Source organism: Mercenaria mercenaria, chromosome 17 (assembly GCF_021730395.1).
Source record: "Mercenaria mercenaria strain notata chromosome 17, MADL_Memer_1, whole genome shotgun sequence".
Taxonomy (NCBI): domain Eukaryota; kingdom Metazoa; phylum Mollusca; class Bivalvia; order Venerida; family Veneridae; genus Mercenaria; species Mercenaria mercenaria.
This window is the reverse complement of record NC_069377.1, coordinates 66,997,243-67,013,324: the sequence shown is the minus strand read 5'-3', so window position 1 is coordinate 67,013,324 and position 16,082 is coordinate 66,997,243. Positions and strand designations below refer to the sequence as shown.

Genomic DNA, 16,082 nt, shown 5'->3' with positions numbered 1-16,082 from the left:
TCTACATGCACCTACAGCCAGTGAAAGAATCTTATAATCGTATTGAATACATACAAATAATGACGTCTTTATATATGCAGCGTGACCAAAATACATTTCGGCAAAAATCTTTTTGTACAATATTTGATAATATACAAAAAGTTGATTGTTTTAGATTCCCCGTCTTGAAAATAAAATCCATAACTACAAAAATCTGTACATTTACAAGTACATGAATATTATTAAGTCAAATAAGTAGGCACCTAGACGCAACTTCCTACTATCGACACATGTGTAACTACAGCATCAATAGTATTTATTTAATATCATAAGGATTTCAGCTTAAAAGTGACAGAATCTTTATTAGCTCGACTGTAAGTCAAGATAAGACAAGACATTGTTTATTACAGTGACAAGTGCATTCATATAACCTTCAAAAAGCACCCTATCCGATGGGCCTATCAGCAATAAAATATAGAATGTACTTGAATAAAACAGATATAAATATGTCTATATTTGAAATTTTACAAATAGTAAATTAACCGTTTGATGTTTTTCAATAGTAGCGTTTTTGTAGTCACCCTTTCGTCGGCGTAGCAAAAGTTTTGCATGTAAGCAGGTTTAAGGCATCTTAGAAATCTGGTTAAAGTTTTGCTTGTGAGCAGGTTTCTCAAAACCTTCTTTGCTTTCAAACTTCACACATGTCTATTGTATCATAAGCTGACCTAATAAGGAAAGCTGCATAACTCTACCTCTCTTTTTTGCTTTAATTTTTCATGTTATGCCACTTCTTAATTTGGAACTTATTTCTGCATGTAAGTAGGCTTCTCCAAAAGTACTAGACCGAATGCTTTCAAACTCCAAACAAATATTTGACACAACGAGATGACCTCACAGGGCAAGTAACATAACTCTAACGGGGCCTCCATGGCCATGCGGTTAAGGTCCCGAACTTCAAATCAACGTTCCGCTTCATAAGTCTTTGGCGCCATGAAATGACCATTCTGAGTCAGGTTCAATATCCCCGACTTACAATTTACAAAATTATGTTCAGTTGAGAAAAGTTTAGAAAGTTTTCTTACAGTGTTTGTGTGCAAGAACTTTAGCGCTCTTGTCACCAGTGTGATCTATTAAAAATGTTGGAAACTGTAACTACTTTTCTCAGCATTTAATGAACCACGTAGGAACATTTTGCAAATCCAATGAATCGCGCTAGTGGTTCTTCAATAATTTGCATTAAGTCTTAATGTTGTTTACACGCATGTAAACGCAAAGAAATAACATCCAATCCATATATTTATATTTTACAGTAGTTTGCTACAAAAATAAGTTGTTTTCTTCCCAAGCGTGTCAGTAAATCAAAAAAATCCGCCAAGATAAAAAATGTTGTTCGTTTCCAGTAAAAGCAGTTCCTGACTTTAATTCAAAACATTTAGCATTAAAACCAAATAAAATCACATGATCACAGACTTACTTCTTGTATGACTCTCTACCAGTGTTGTTCAAATAATTCCGGTTCATAACACATGGCTAGCAAGATTCCATATTCATAAAGGTCCGAATTTAAAATAATTTCACAAGAATGATTTTTGCGTGACTCTCTTCCAAGAGTGTTCAAAAGTAGCATGGCCATATTCCTATATGTATAAAGTTGATATGAAAAAATCAGAAACTGCTTTTCCAATTAAGAACAGTCGGATGGCCCTTTACTAAGAATGTTCCGTCAATAACATGGCCACCAGATCTCAAAATAGAAAAATCTTCTAGCGCATCTCTCCCAAAACCGTTGGTCCAGTTTTAAAATTATTTCATGCAGCTGTTTATTTGGTAACCCTTTACCGAGATTTTAATTCGTAAAAAATTGCCACCAGAGCCAAAATGATAGAAAAATCTTAAACAACCTCTCGTTAAACCGTTGCATGATTGGAATTAATTCCACAGAAATGTTACTTTGTTGATCTTCTACGTGGATTGTAGACATCATTTCGATCTGACCAAAGCACGGCTGCCAGAACTGTAAATAGAAAAGTATTCAAAATGGTTCTTCTAAACAACTGGACACAGTTGTTCGAAACTTTAACAGACGATTAAGCAAATAATTGATTAACTATTAGGATTATATTTCGGGTGCGTCTAGTTTTTCCCCAATAACTTTATAAAAAAAGACTTTTTAAATCTGCAGGTCAGCTTTCAAAGTAATTTGGCAATAAATTGTTTCTTGCTATGTCTGTGTGTATGATGCCAATACAAACTACATACTGTTAGTATACAATGTTTGTTTGTATATAAGCTTATTTATAGTCTCCACCGGTAACCCATATGCTCCAATTCCAGAAGCTTCCCTGGTTCTTTAGCGTGCCAGATGTAAAGCACCCGTTCACGGGATTCTTATCCAAATGTTACTAATTTTAAGTTGGAGGAGCGGGGGCTCTAACTCAAGATCCCTGGTTTCGTAGTCAGACAGTGTTACCACTGGACCAATGCGTCCGAATATACAAACAAAGTTCAAAGTTTATTGGAAGTCAATGCCCTTATGGGCATCTGACATAAACATAACATATCATAAAACAACATGACATATCAAACAAAAGATGTAATTATTGTCAAAGAAGTATGAAATACATTTATTTTTATAGCTCTTTGTTATTGTTAACAATGTACGAGGAGGATGAGAAATGTTATTAAGGTAGTGGACCCGCAACCACAATTGGCAAACTGTAAACCCTCCAAATAATCAACTTCTACACCCAAAGAATGCGGGCCGCCCAAGTAGAACAAGCAACTGCCAAGTTTGATTACGGGTCCATCACCCTAAAATTTGCAAATTATCTAAAACCAGACATTATATTTTCACAAAAAGATTGCTAATTTAAGTGAAGTCGTTCTACTTTCACAATTCATAAGTTTGGAGAATTTAAAAGCATTAGGATGCTTAAAGTAATAGTCATAAATATATTTTTCTAATATTATTAAAGTAAGTGCAATTGAAGAGATATTAAAATTCAACACCTAACAAGTTATTATTACATAATTCACAGATTCTTTGTTCTATAGCAATATTATAAAATCTTCCTTTTTCTGTAGGTAATTTATGATTCATACACCTGAATTTACATAGTGTAACAGCAAGATCGATTGGAAGAAGTTTGAAATATTTTTCAAATACAAATTCGTGCTTTAAATTCTGTTTGCTGGAATTATTAATACCACTACTGTAAACGCGACCGTCTGCAAATTATACGTATTCGTTGCTCGCCGTGATTAACGTTCTCCGTTCTCCAATAAGGAGGAAATTTTTTCCCCGAGTTTTATTTCCCGCGCAATGTCAAATTTAGATGATTAAGTGGCAGGGGCCAGTTTCGCATTTGGCCCGGTACGTTTTTTAAATAAAATAGACTTATGTACTTTACAGGCATATGTATTCAACTGGTTATTTATGATGTTTATAGAACTAAGGATTCCTGCGTACGAGTGATTATTGTGTAAAATAAATATGTGCATGTATCGATTTTCCTAGCTCCATGTAGACGGCCGGGTCTAAAAATGAATGTTTCTCATTGCAGAGTTGGTGCAGCCGTTCTGCGCCTGCGCGGAATTATTATCAAATGGAACGCACGGCAAAAATACCCATTTTTTTTGCATGTCCGCACGCATTTAGTGTATAATGTGCATAATATACCGACTAAAGGTTAGGGTTAGAATCACCATGGTTACAAAATATATACATTTAAGGTATTTTTGTTCAAATTTAGTTAATCCGGTGTATACCGGAGTCTGTAATATATCACGGGCGCACCAACTCTATATTTAGTCACAGCCGTCTAAAACCAAGCTCCTCACAGCGGTTATCTTCCCTTGCGTTCTTTTACGCACCTGCTGTAAGGGGAGGTAATCACTGCGGGGAGTTTGGTCTAAAACTTTACCTGAAGTAACGGAAGTCAGACGAATTGGAAACGGTCCTCCATCTATCCAGCTTCAGCTCAAATTTGCGGAAAAAGTAAACGGTTACGAGATACTTTTCTTCCCACCATTATTTTCGTCTGGCCACATGCTTTAAAAATATGCATGTGTTTTAGGTCAGTCATTTGCAGATAATACGGTACATTACAGGTCGCGCAAGGAGTGCATTTTGGGCCATTTTTGTCTAAAAATTTAGTGTCCTGAAACCTGCGTTTTACTCGTTTTTATCACAGAAGCAACAGAATCGGCTGACAGAAATTGTCACATAATGAAGTGCTATGTCTATGCGAGACATTCGCTCAAAAATTGCCTTGAATTTGTCAAAATTGGATTTTTTATGATTTTTTTTCGCACTGGTATCAGCGCAGAGTTGTGGAGTTTTCAAATTTACTGTCCCTTGCCCCCATAATTCTCCGCGCCCACAGCGCGGAGTATTTGTGATGGCTTTTTGTGAGTGCGGTATGCAGTGTATGTCGTAAATGACGAGTTTTTCGTTTCGATTTGCAAAATTTAAAATTTTTATTTTTAATGTCTGATCTGGTCATAATAATGGCAATTTAACGAAACAAACGAGAAAAATAAGTTTCACTAGAAAAATAAAAGAAGCAGGAAAGAAATCAAAGAGCGTTGTGCATTTGTTAAGGATTCCCTTACAGAAGCAAGCCTCTGTGACGTACATGCTGCGTATTTGCTGTGTATATGCCGCGAACACAGTAGTACGCCAGAGGGGTACATTTTACATACACCGTATGCCACGTACATGCCGCGTACTATTTCGACGAGTACACAGCATGTACGCAGGAGGTCACTAGTACACTTCAAGTACGCAGCACAGACTCTGAAAATTTAAGGAGTACACTGCATGTACGCAGGAGGGACTTGTACAAGAAAATAGTACACTGCATGTACACCGCAGATACTTTGAAATTTATGCAGTACACTTCATATACGCGGGAAAGACTTGTACAATTTCTTTTGGCATTTATACTTAGTTTTTTTTTTATAAGTTAAAGTCTGAAGTAAACTTCATATACGCAGGAGGGACTTGTTCATTTTCTTTTGGTGTTTATACTTTGAATTTTTTTAGGTAAAAGTCTGAAGTACACTTCATGCAGGAAGGATTTGTACGTTTTTTTTTTTTTTTGGAAGCAAGAACTTGATTTCCGAGTAACTTTTATCTTAATAGCATAGAATAGTTCAGATTACCGGTATTCTGAACAATGAAACTTTGCCAAACTATTTGCAATGTTCATTTGTGAAGCTTACATCTTAGTGATTTCTGAGCTGCACCTTGCATGCAGTGTAAAAATATATTCTTTGACATTTTGAATTAATCCTGGAGTTTTCTAACTTGGATAATTGAAAAGCCTTATTTGAACTTCGTTGCATTACATTTTGTAATACATGAAATAATTACCAAGATAATGCCTCAACATACTACGCACACATCGTCTATAATAAATCATAAACTTATATTTAGTTGCATTAAAGTTGTTTCCCCTTGATGCAGTTACGCCATTTACTTCAAATGTTTACCAAATTACATGCTACAAAGATTGATTTTTTTCATTGAAAAGTGGATGAAGAAAAGCATACTAATTTATTTGATAACATCAATCTACATTATTTTGGTAAGGGTAAATACTTATTGATGCATGTCACTTATCTTTTTTCTGTTTTTTTTTTCTGTCCAAATGATCAGCATTTGCATATGAAAGTTGGTGGGGTAAGGAATTTACATTATCACAGCAGTTTTGCCACAAGAGTACACAGCATGTATGCAGCAGGAGTACACAGCATGTACGCCGCAGGACTCAGGCCAGGAGTACACAGCATGTACGCCGCAGGAGTACACTGCATGTACACCGCAGGAGTACACAGCATGTACGCCGCAGGGGTAGTACACCGCAGGCTCATTTGCATGTGAAAAGTGTATGTGCCGCGTACATACTGCGTACTATTTCCCGCATACTAATTTTCTCCAGCGTACATCCTGTGTACTATGTAGTCCACAGCATGTACGCAGCAAGTAGTACGTGGCAGAGCTCATTTGCATGTCAAAAGTGTACTACAAACGTACTATCGGTGTATGTGCGGTGTATATCCTGCGTACTATTTAAAGCCCTCGATTTTAGTACACATCATGTACGCATCATATACGCTGTATGTACACAGCAAGAGTACGCAGCAGGCCTTTGTCTTCTGTAAGGGTTGTTGTATGTTGTGTTGTTACTATGTCGTTATGTCTATGTATTAAGTTTAAAACACACACTGCAATTCCCTAAAGATACAAGGCTCTGTCATGTTAATGTAGGCATGGCTATGCCCATTCCTCTTTCGGTAATCAACACCAAACTTTATTACACAGTACGTACGTCTTATATTTTTAGTTTTATACTTTGATTTTTTAAGTTAAGTATTTATGTGTTTAATGTTTGATATCCATAATTATAGTTAAACGTTTTACAAATGTTACCTAACAATAAGAATTTTGTGTGTTCAACTCCACATATTCTTTGAAGAAATGGATTCAAAGTTGCATAGGTGAAGAACCTTGATATGAAATTGCGCAGTATGTGGGGGCATCCATGTCCTATGGACACAGTTCTAGTTTAATTCAAGTTAAAGCATATCAAAAGTTCCTTCTAGGGCACATCTATATAAATATATAATGATCATCTTGGTTGCTAAGTCTGTTTTAAATATTGGTCATCAGTGTGTGGAACCCCAGGGTTGGACGCAAGGACAAGACCATTCTACCTTATAGACATATATTCGCTTTATTTTTTTCTGTTTAACATCCTAATGTAGTGATTTGATGCGCTAGCAGTCTACGTCCTCGCACACAACAAACTTAGTAGTCATTGATCAAGTACAATCTGACTAAAGTACTTGATCTTCTAAACGAAGATCTGAGAACGACCCATTCACATTCGTCTTCTGTATATTTTGGATTTCCAGTATTGCTATTTTTATTTTATCCAATCAGACGACTTGTTCGAATGTCAAAGAGTAAGAAAAATGTGCAGACATTCTAGGGCTCGAACCCGGGACCCCTCGCTTACAAAGCAAGTGGCCTACCAACTGAGCTAGCCGGCTATCTGATATATTACGACATAAGAATTGTAAATATCAAAAGTCAAGGCTACAGGTAGATTTGCAAGATGTTGTAAGTTAGGCTCTGATTGGCTAGTGAAAGGGTTGTCAGAACGAGGCTATGAATAGGTCGTTCTCAGATCCTATGCGTAGCGTAATAGGAGATGTACTTCAGTCAGATTGTGATCAAGTAATTCATGGCTATAATTTAGTAGTATCTGTCCTAAATCTAGTGAGTCTGACTTTCGGACATTCGATGCGTGAATATGTTGCGCACAATGAGAGGGTCACAATGGGGTTTGTTTTCACATATTGACCATGCATTCGAAGGTAATGACGTATGTTAACCTTTGTGACAAATAAGATGTTTGGCATGTTTCAACAACGCCACTTTTCCATCCTCGGGTCCAGTGATATGTAATCCGCGGAGTGCATTCAGCCAGAGAGTCGCCTCAATTAGGAAAGAATAATTTTAACGTCAGGGGTTATTTCTAAGGTCAAGAGAAGGAACAATTATTTCTTTCTCATCAGATTAAAAGTATCGATAATATATGCTAGAACATTCGACTATATTTTAAATTACTACCGTTTTTTGGCAGTTAAAACGGGATATTAGTTCTTAATTATGAATAAGCTTTTTTCATCATAATGATGCAGTCGACTAGTTCCCACGAGTTCTTGGTCATATATTACGCATAATGTTTCATTCTTCACCGCTGAGTGTCGTACAAAATGTAAAAAGAACATTGCATCACCATCGATTAATTTTTGCAGCAGTCATCTGTTGTTAAGTATGCATTAATTGTGTGCTTCCAGTAAATCATAAAGCAGGCTTTCGGCTAAAAGTAGGAAGTCACTAATAATGTAGATGTGATTTTAACACATTCAGCAACGGTATTAGTTGGCACTAAGTTTATAAAATGAGGAAATTTTGAAACGCATTTCTTAACTGCTCATAACATAATTGATAAAACGGCAATGTCGAAAAAGAGGTTGCGATTTTATACTTTTATGGGTTGGACTATATTCTTTATTTCAACCAGCATCTGTGGCACCACAGTTCAGAATGTTGCAAATTATTCACAACGTGTAGCCGTTCACGTTCGAAGAATTTTTCCAGAACCAGCATCAGAAATTTTAAAGACCACTCGACGAATATTACCACATATACTCCTTGGCCAATAGCTTTTACTATTCTCCGGCAAGCCAGCCAGTAAGTGTATTCTATTGCTTTCATATATATGTTTATCTAAGATTTGCAATATACACAAAACACTTTGGGACAATAGTTCGGGATAGATTGCAATTTATAGGACATATACAAGCAGAACTCTTTTGTGCAAAACTTTCTTTTTATTAAGTCTAATAGTGTGCAAATTATTTTTTCATTGAAACAGAATATCAACATTCGGAAACCAACTGTTTAGATCATTGAAAAAAAAAAGAAGAGACTGAGTAAAACAGTAGAAGATCAACAGAATATCAACTTTTGGAAATCAACTGTTCAGGTCATTGATATTGTCAAAAAAAAAATAAGTAGATGATCTTCTGCCGGTGTTATAACTTGTCTCTTCTATCGGCTGGAGGATGATGAGGAACTGCCACTACCGCCTCTCTTCTTCCTCATTGGAACGGCTTGAATCTCTTCATCTGAATAATACGTAAAATATAAACATTTATATCGGTTTAATGTAAATAAAATGTTAGGTACACAAACTTTAATATTAGTTGCTTTAAGTAAGGACTCAAAATAGGTACACCACCTTAAGTAAGAACTCGTATACATTAGATAAAATAGTAACTACACCAATCTATCAATAGCTTAATACTGACTGTCTTATACATTGACTTTGAACATTTTTTAAACAGGAATTAAAGATTAAATATAGTAAGGGTAATTAGTCCTGTTATAAAGTAAAGCAAGTAAAGTGTTTGTTTATTATAGTGTCACCCCTACTGAAAGGGCCAGCCAAATTGGCTTATGAAACACCTACATACATTGAACAGCATTACTTCCCGATTCCTATTTTTTAATGGCAGGAACCAGGCAGGTAGGCAATCAGTAACCATTATTTACTAGCTGGCGGCTCACCAACCGGTCTTTCTTCAGTAACAAGACCCGCCTCTGACAGGGCTCAAACCTTCGACCTCCAGATTGCGGGGCAGGTGCCTTATCAATTAGGCCACCACAGCTTGGTTATATTTTCTGGTCCATAGGGATCATTGAGTCTGTTCAACATTATGTGCAATAGAATTCTGCTTAAGAAGAGAATAGGTTGCAAATTTATTAACCTCTCATTAACTCAGTGAAAATTACTGTATATAGTAATTATTTTTCTTGATGCCTGCTATGTTACCAAAGGATATTCTTTATTTTCAGTATATTTTTAAAAACACCTCTTTCGTTCTAGAAAAAATGTATGAAAAGGGTGAAATGACAAAATTGAAAGTTACCTGCACGTTCATTCAGGAATCCACCGCCACTCTTCAAGGCAGAGGTCAAGTCCGCTTTCGCTGCAAGTAAAAAATGAAACAATCTTGATATATTTCACTCCAGTAACTCCAATATTAAATCGAAAAAAATCGTGAAATCTGCAAAAACAGTTAAAAGAGAGAGTTGAAGGGACCTTAAAGTATAAATAGCAATTATAACGGTTATACAGTGTATTTGTGCACTTCTAGAAACACTCTTTTGAATAAGTTCCCTACATTTTTTAGCTCAACTATTCGAAGAATAGTCTATCTATTCTACTCACCCTGGCGTCGGCGTCGGCGTCACACCTTGGTTAAGTTTTTGCATGCAAGTACATACAGCCATCAATTAAAGGCATATAGCTTTGAAACTTATTTTTTCTTTTTCTAGGTCAATTACCAACCTCTCTGGGTCAAGTCCCATAACTCTGACATGTATTTTGAGCAAATTATGCCCCCTTCTGGACTTAGAAAATTTTGGTTAAAGTTTTACATGCAAGTTACTATCTCCAAAACTAATGCAGATATTGATTTGAAACTTCACATGTGTCTTCGGGGTTATAAAACTAGTTGATAGCAGCAAGTCCCATAACTCTGACTTTCATTTTGGCCAAATTATGCCCCCTTTTGGACTTAGAAAATTCTGGTTAAGTTTTGCGTGCAAGTACATACAGCTATTTCTAAAAGGCATATAGATTTGAAACTTATTTTTTCTTTTTCTAGATCAATTACCAACCTCACTGGGTCAAGTTCCATAACTCTGACATGTTTTTTGAGCAAATTATGCCCCCTTTTAGACTTAGAAAATTTTGGTTAAAGTTTTACATGCAAGTTACTATCTCCAAAACTAATGCAGATATTGATTTGAAACTTCATATGTGTCTTCGGGGTTATAAAACTAGTTGATAGCAGCAAGTCCCATAACTCTGACCTTCATTTTGGCCAAATTATGCCCCCTTTTGGACTTAGCAAATTCTGGTTAAAGTTTTGCGTGCAAGTACATACAGCTATTACTAAAAGGCATATAGATTTGAAACTTATTTTTTCTTTTTCAAGATCAATTACCAACCTCACTGGGTCAAGTTCCATAACTCTGACATGTTTTTTGAGCAAATTATGCCCCCTTTTAGACTTAGAAAATTTTGGTTAAAGTTTTACATGCAAGTTATTATCTCCAAAACTAATGCAGATATTGATTTGAAACTTCATATGTGTCTTCGGGGTTATAAAACTAGTTGATAGCAGCAAGTCCCATAACTCTGACCTTCATTTTGGCCAAATTATGCCCCCTTTTGGACTTAGCAAATTCTGGTTAAAGTTTTGCGTGCAAGTACATACAGCTATTACTAAAAGGCATATAGATTTGAAACTTATTTTTTCTTTTTCAAGATCAATTACCAACCTCACTGGGTCAAGTTCCATAACTCTGACATGTTTTTTGAGCAAATTATGCCCCCTTTTAGACTTAGAAAATTTTGGTTAAAGTTTTACATGCAAGTTATTATCTCCAAAACTAATGCAGATATTGATTTGAAACTTCACATGTGTCTTCGGGGTTATAAAACTAGTTGATAGCAGCAAGTCCCATAACTCTGACCTTCATTTTGGCCAAATTATGCCCCCTTTTGGACTTAGCAAATTCTGGTTAAAGTTTTGCGTGCAAGTACATACAGCTATTACTAAAAGGCATATAGATTTGAAACTTGTTTTTTCTTTTTCAAGATCAATTACTAACCTCACTGGATCAAGTTCCATAACTCTGGCATGTATTTTGGGCAAATTATGCCCTCTTTTGGACTTTGAAAATTCTGGTTAAAGTTTTACATGCGAGTTTCTATCTCCAAAACTAATGCAGATATTGAATTGAAACTTCACATGTGCCTTAGGGGTTATAAAACTAGTTGATAGCAGCAAGTCCCATAACTGATAGGCATTTTGGTCAAATTATTCCCCCTTTTGAACTTAAAACTCCTGGTATTTAACCTTTTTAGGTAATATTTTCCTGCCTCTGGGACAATATTTCGAGTAGTCGAGCTTGGCTGTCTTACGGACAGCTCTTGTTACATTGTCACTGATACATCGCATTCATTCTTATTAATTTTGCTCATTATGGAAACTTTTTGTGTATGTTGCGCTGCATTTACTATTAAATGTCATATACTATCAGACATGTGATTTAAAAAAGCCATTTGTCAGTTATGATTAATACAAATGTATACATTAAATTACGCGTGTACTTTCTCAAAATAAGTCTCAATACTGTTTTACAAACAAATCTATGTACTAGTATTTCATATTAATCAGTACATATATTTTTTTTTTTCAAATATGAATTGTGGGCGTAAGATACCTTTACTTTGAAAATTTGCAATAATTTAAAATTCACGCGTTTTGGTAACCGTAAGAACATGTGACATCCCATCGAAAATGTAATGTAAGCTGTCCAAAAGATGTCAGATTACAGAGTATGCAATTTCTAAGGCTCCCTGAGACTGAGGTGCTTTACGACTTAATTGTGTTTTTCTTATTTTTTCTGTCTTCTACAAATGCTTTGTGTACATGCGTACTTGGTTCCTTAGCTTTCATTCTCAACATTCTGTACGTGACCATGTTTGTGTTCCTAGTTATCTATACAGGAAACACACAGTGATGAAAAATACATGACTGTATTGTTAAAACAATTCTGACAAGTATATTTTGCTTTCTCTGCAACATACTCATTAGTTTTGTTCTGAAAATTGTGAAATAAATAGGAAATATTTCCAGATCAATTGCACATTCTTGTAAATCTCAATTAATTGAGCACGTAAATCAGTTAAATGATATTGTTGAAAATTACAATTATATATATCTTCGAAATATTTCGGAGTTTACTATTTTGATGTAAATGTAATAAAGGACATAGAAAATTTTAGAAAGACATTCAAAATATACCTAAACGATTTGTAATTCATGGTTTGAAGAGCAGTGGTGAATTATTAGGTTATTTAACACGTACTGTACAATACGGGAGTTACCGTTGGAAACAAACACACTGCAATGTGTACTGTTTGTCGGATGGATACTAGTCCTAGTGTGCCCTATATTGTACAGAACAATGCTAAACATTTTTCATTCTAAGGTAAAAAGTGAAGCAATAAGACGGACACGATTTCGTGTATAAATTATATCGTACCGCAAGAAAATAACGTTAAGACTTCTTATTTCGTTTTGTTGCCCAACAGGATCTGACACCGGAAGAAATAGTTAAAATTTAAAATTTCCTTTATTCGTTCTGCAAGTTTAATTGACAATTTTACGGTCGCATCAAAAAGTTCACTTTGAGAGAATATCGTTTAAACTAGCTCTTCTAAATTTCGGTCTTTATTTGCTAAAATCAATATTACTCAAGCCCAGTCACTCAGATTGCTTTACTTATCAGTTAATAAGTGTTTAAAATCGAAAGTAACTTTGCATCTATTGAAATCAGACTAAATCGTGAGGTAATGTTCAGCCGTAAAGAAGATAAAAACACAACAGTAATAAAAACAACAGAAATGAAGTAATCAGAAAATGTTTGCATAAAAAAGTAAGAGAATATGTTTCATGTAAAATAAACAGTAATGGAAATTAAAGTAAGAGAACATTGATCAAAAACGAAGTATAATTAATATGACTTACCTGGCTCTCCGCTCACACTTGCAGCAAGAAGTGCGCAAATTGCCACACACATCAACACTTTATTTTCCATTGCAGCACAATGATACCACTCTCTTTTATCAAACAGAGTTTTTGATCTGTTTAGAGAAGATGAGAAAGGTACAGACTTTCACAGCTTATATAGTAAATGTATTGTGTAAAAAATTCACTCACTTAATGATTTTGGAGTTTGATAGCCATATATGGGTAACCACGTCGAAACGATTTCCCGAGGATGTCATAAAATTGATTTGGGCTCAGATATGTAAATTCAATAGAAAATGTGAATATCTTGTTATAATTGTGAAGAGATTCGATTTAATAAATAAGTCATTGCATTCCAAAAACTCTAAAACATGCACTTCAAGGTGGTTTTGAACATTGTGTACCTAAAATTACAAATGTGTTTCATTTCCATGTTTAAGTATAATGCCAAGATTGTTTTTCTTTTACGGCCTATTGAATGAAACTGATACTCAATTTGAAAGTGTTACCATAAACATTCAATTCTAAATGAATTGTTGAATTACTATCATGTACAACAATTTAACCCAAAGACTTCGGCTACAAGACCTTTTGGCTACTAATGTTTATTATCCATGGTCTATATACAAAATTAGAATACCAGCTAAAATGAAAGATGCATTATACTATCTCTAAATATTCACAACCAGAATATCAAAGGCTACAGTGGATATATGTGGTCATTTATCCTCAGCTTGGTGTCTCATACCTCACATATGATTCAATCATAATCGGTTTACGAGCTATTTGCTAAAAGATGGACCTGTTTTCGGGTAATATAATGAGACCTGTGTTTTTTTTTACTTCAGTTGAAACATCTTTCAATGACTACTAAATGAGACGCTGTTTTACATGTATGTAGATTTTGCATAACAAAGTTGATTAAAGTGTTTTATTGCCTTCTGATCCAGTATTATGTACAGCGTTTGTTGTTACAGCTGATACGTTTTGTTTTGATACTGATACGTTTCAAATGTTACTTAAAGTATGCCCACAGATACAAAATGTTACTTTCAGCTTTCATTTTCCATTTAGTAAAGTGTTTATCTCACATTGTGAACATATCATCGTTGATCGTCAATAAAGGCAATTCTTTGCTACATTTCATTACGTACTGAAAGCGTAAAACCTGCGTTTCAGCACCCCCCCCCCCCCCGTGACACGTGATTACTTTGCTTATTCGTACATTAAGTTTTTTTACATATCTTTTCAAATGTCGAGAGTTACTAGATTAATCTACCAGGCGAATGCCTTACCCGTACAGAAGAAAAAGGCCTGCTGCATACTCTTGCTATGTACATACAGCGTATATGATGCGTACATGATGTGTACTGAAATCAAGGGCTTTAAATAGTACGCAGGATATACACCGCACATACACCGATAGTACGTTTGTAGTACACTTTTGACATGCAAATGAGCTCTGCCGCGTACTACTTACTGCGTACATGCTGTGGACTACATAGTACACAGGATGTACGCTGGAGGAATTTAGTATGTGGGAAATAGTACGCAGCATGTACGCGGCACATACACCTTTCACATGCAAATGAGCCTGCGGTGTACATGCTGTGTACTCCTGCGGCTTACATGCTGTGTACTCCTGCGGCGTACATGCTGTGTACTCCTGGCCTGAGTCCTGCGGCGTACATGCTGTGTACTCCTGCTGCATACATGCTGTGTACTCTTGTGGCGAAACTGCTGTGATAATGTCAATTCCTTACCCCACCAACTTTCGTATGCAAATGCTGATCATTTGGACAGAAAAAAGATAAGTGACATGCATCAATAAGTATTTACCCTTACCAAAATAATGTAGATTGATGTTATCAAATAAATTAGTATGCTTTTCTTCATCCACTTTTCAATTAAATAAATCAATTTTTGTAGCATGTAATTTGGTAAACATTTGAAGAAAATGGCGTAACTGCATCAAGGGGAAACAACTTTAATGCAACTAAATATAAGTGTAATGATTTATTATAGATGATGTGTGCGTAGTATGTATTTATTTTGATTAAAATCCATCTGAGAACAATCTAGGACTGGAATTATATAAGCATTTATACACTTTTACATCCGTAAAAAGTAGCGCACCAAAAAATTTTGGATTGATTTTTTTCCAATGGAAACTGAACTATTCTATGCTATTAAGATAAAAGTTACTCGGAAATCAAGTTCTTGCTTCCAAAAAAAAAATGTACAAATCCTTCCTGCATGAAGTGTACTTCAGACTTTTACCTAAAAAAATTCTAAGTATAAACACCAAAAGAAAATGAACAAGTCCCTCCCGCGTATATGAAGTTTACTTCAGACTTTAACTTATAAAAAAAAACTAAGTATAAATGCCAAAAGAAATTGTACAAGTCTTTCCCGCATATATGAAGTGTACTGCACAAATTTCAAAGTATCTGCGGTGTACATGCAGTGTACTATTTTCTTGTACAAGTCCCTCCTGCGTACATGCAGTGTACTCCTTAAATTTTCAGAGTCTGTGCTGCGTACCTGAAGTGTACTAGTGACCTCCTGCGTACATGCTGTGTACTCTTCGAAATAGTACGCGGCATGTACGCGGCATGCGGTGTATGTAAAATGTACTCCTCTGGCGTACTACTGTGTTCGCGGCATATACGCAGCATGTACGCCACAGAGGCTTGCTTCTGTAAGGGTAGAGTTTTGAATATCTTGAAAAGAAGTTATGCATTCGGCAGCGGATGCCGTCGAAAGTCTGACGTCCATTGTGTTACGGGACTCTGCGAGACTAGTGTATATGGTTTGATGACATTTGCTACAGAAGACATTAAAAAATATCCAAGCTAACATAGGTCACTGTAAGAAATCTTCGAGTGCCAGCAATGCAATTCCTTTTAACC

At 35.5% G+C, this 16,082-nt stretch overlaps 1 protein-coding gene and 1 long non-coding RNA gene across 6 annotated transcripts in view; one reads left to right on the top strand and one right to left on the bottom strand.

Moving 5' to 3' along the window:
- LOC123536065 (uncharacterized) overlaps positions 1–16,082 on the top strand; it is a 69,587-nt gene that overhangs the window by 6,706 nt on the left and 46,799 nt on the right. The window lies entirely within an intron of this gene.
- On the bottom strand, positions 8,398–13,325 carry LOC123536066 (uncharacterized). Its single transcript, XR_006683261.2, has 3 exons — positions 13,168–13,325; positions 9,490–9,549; positions 8,398–8,685 (listed from the first exon to the last, which is right to left on the bottom strand). It is a non-coding gene; the product is annotated as an uncharacterized LOC123536066 (long non-coding RNA).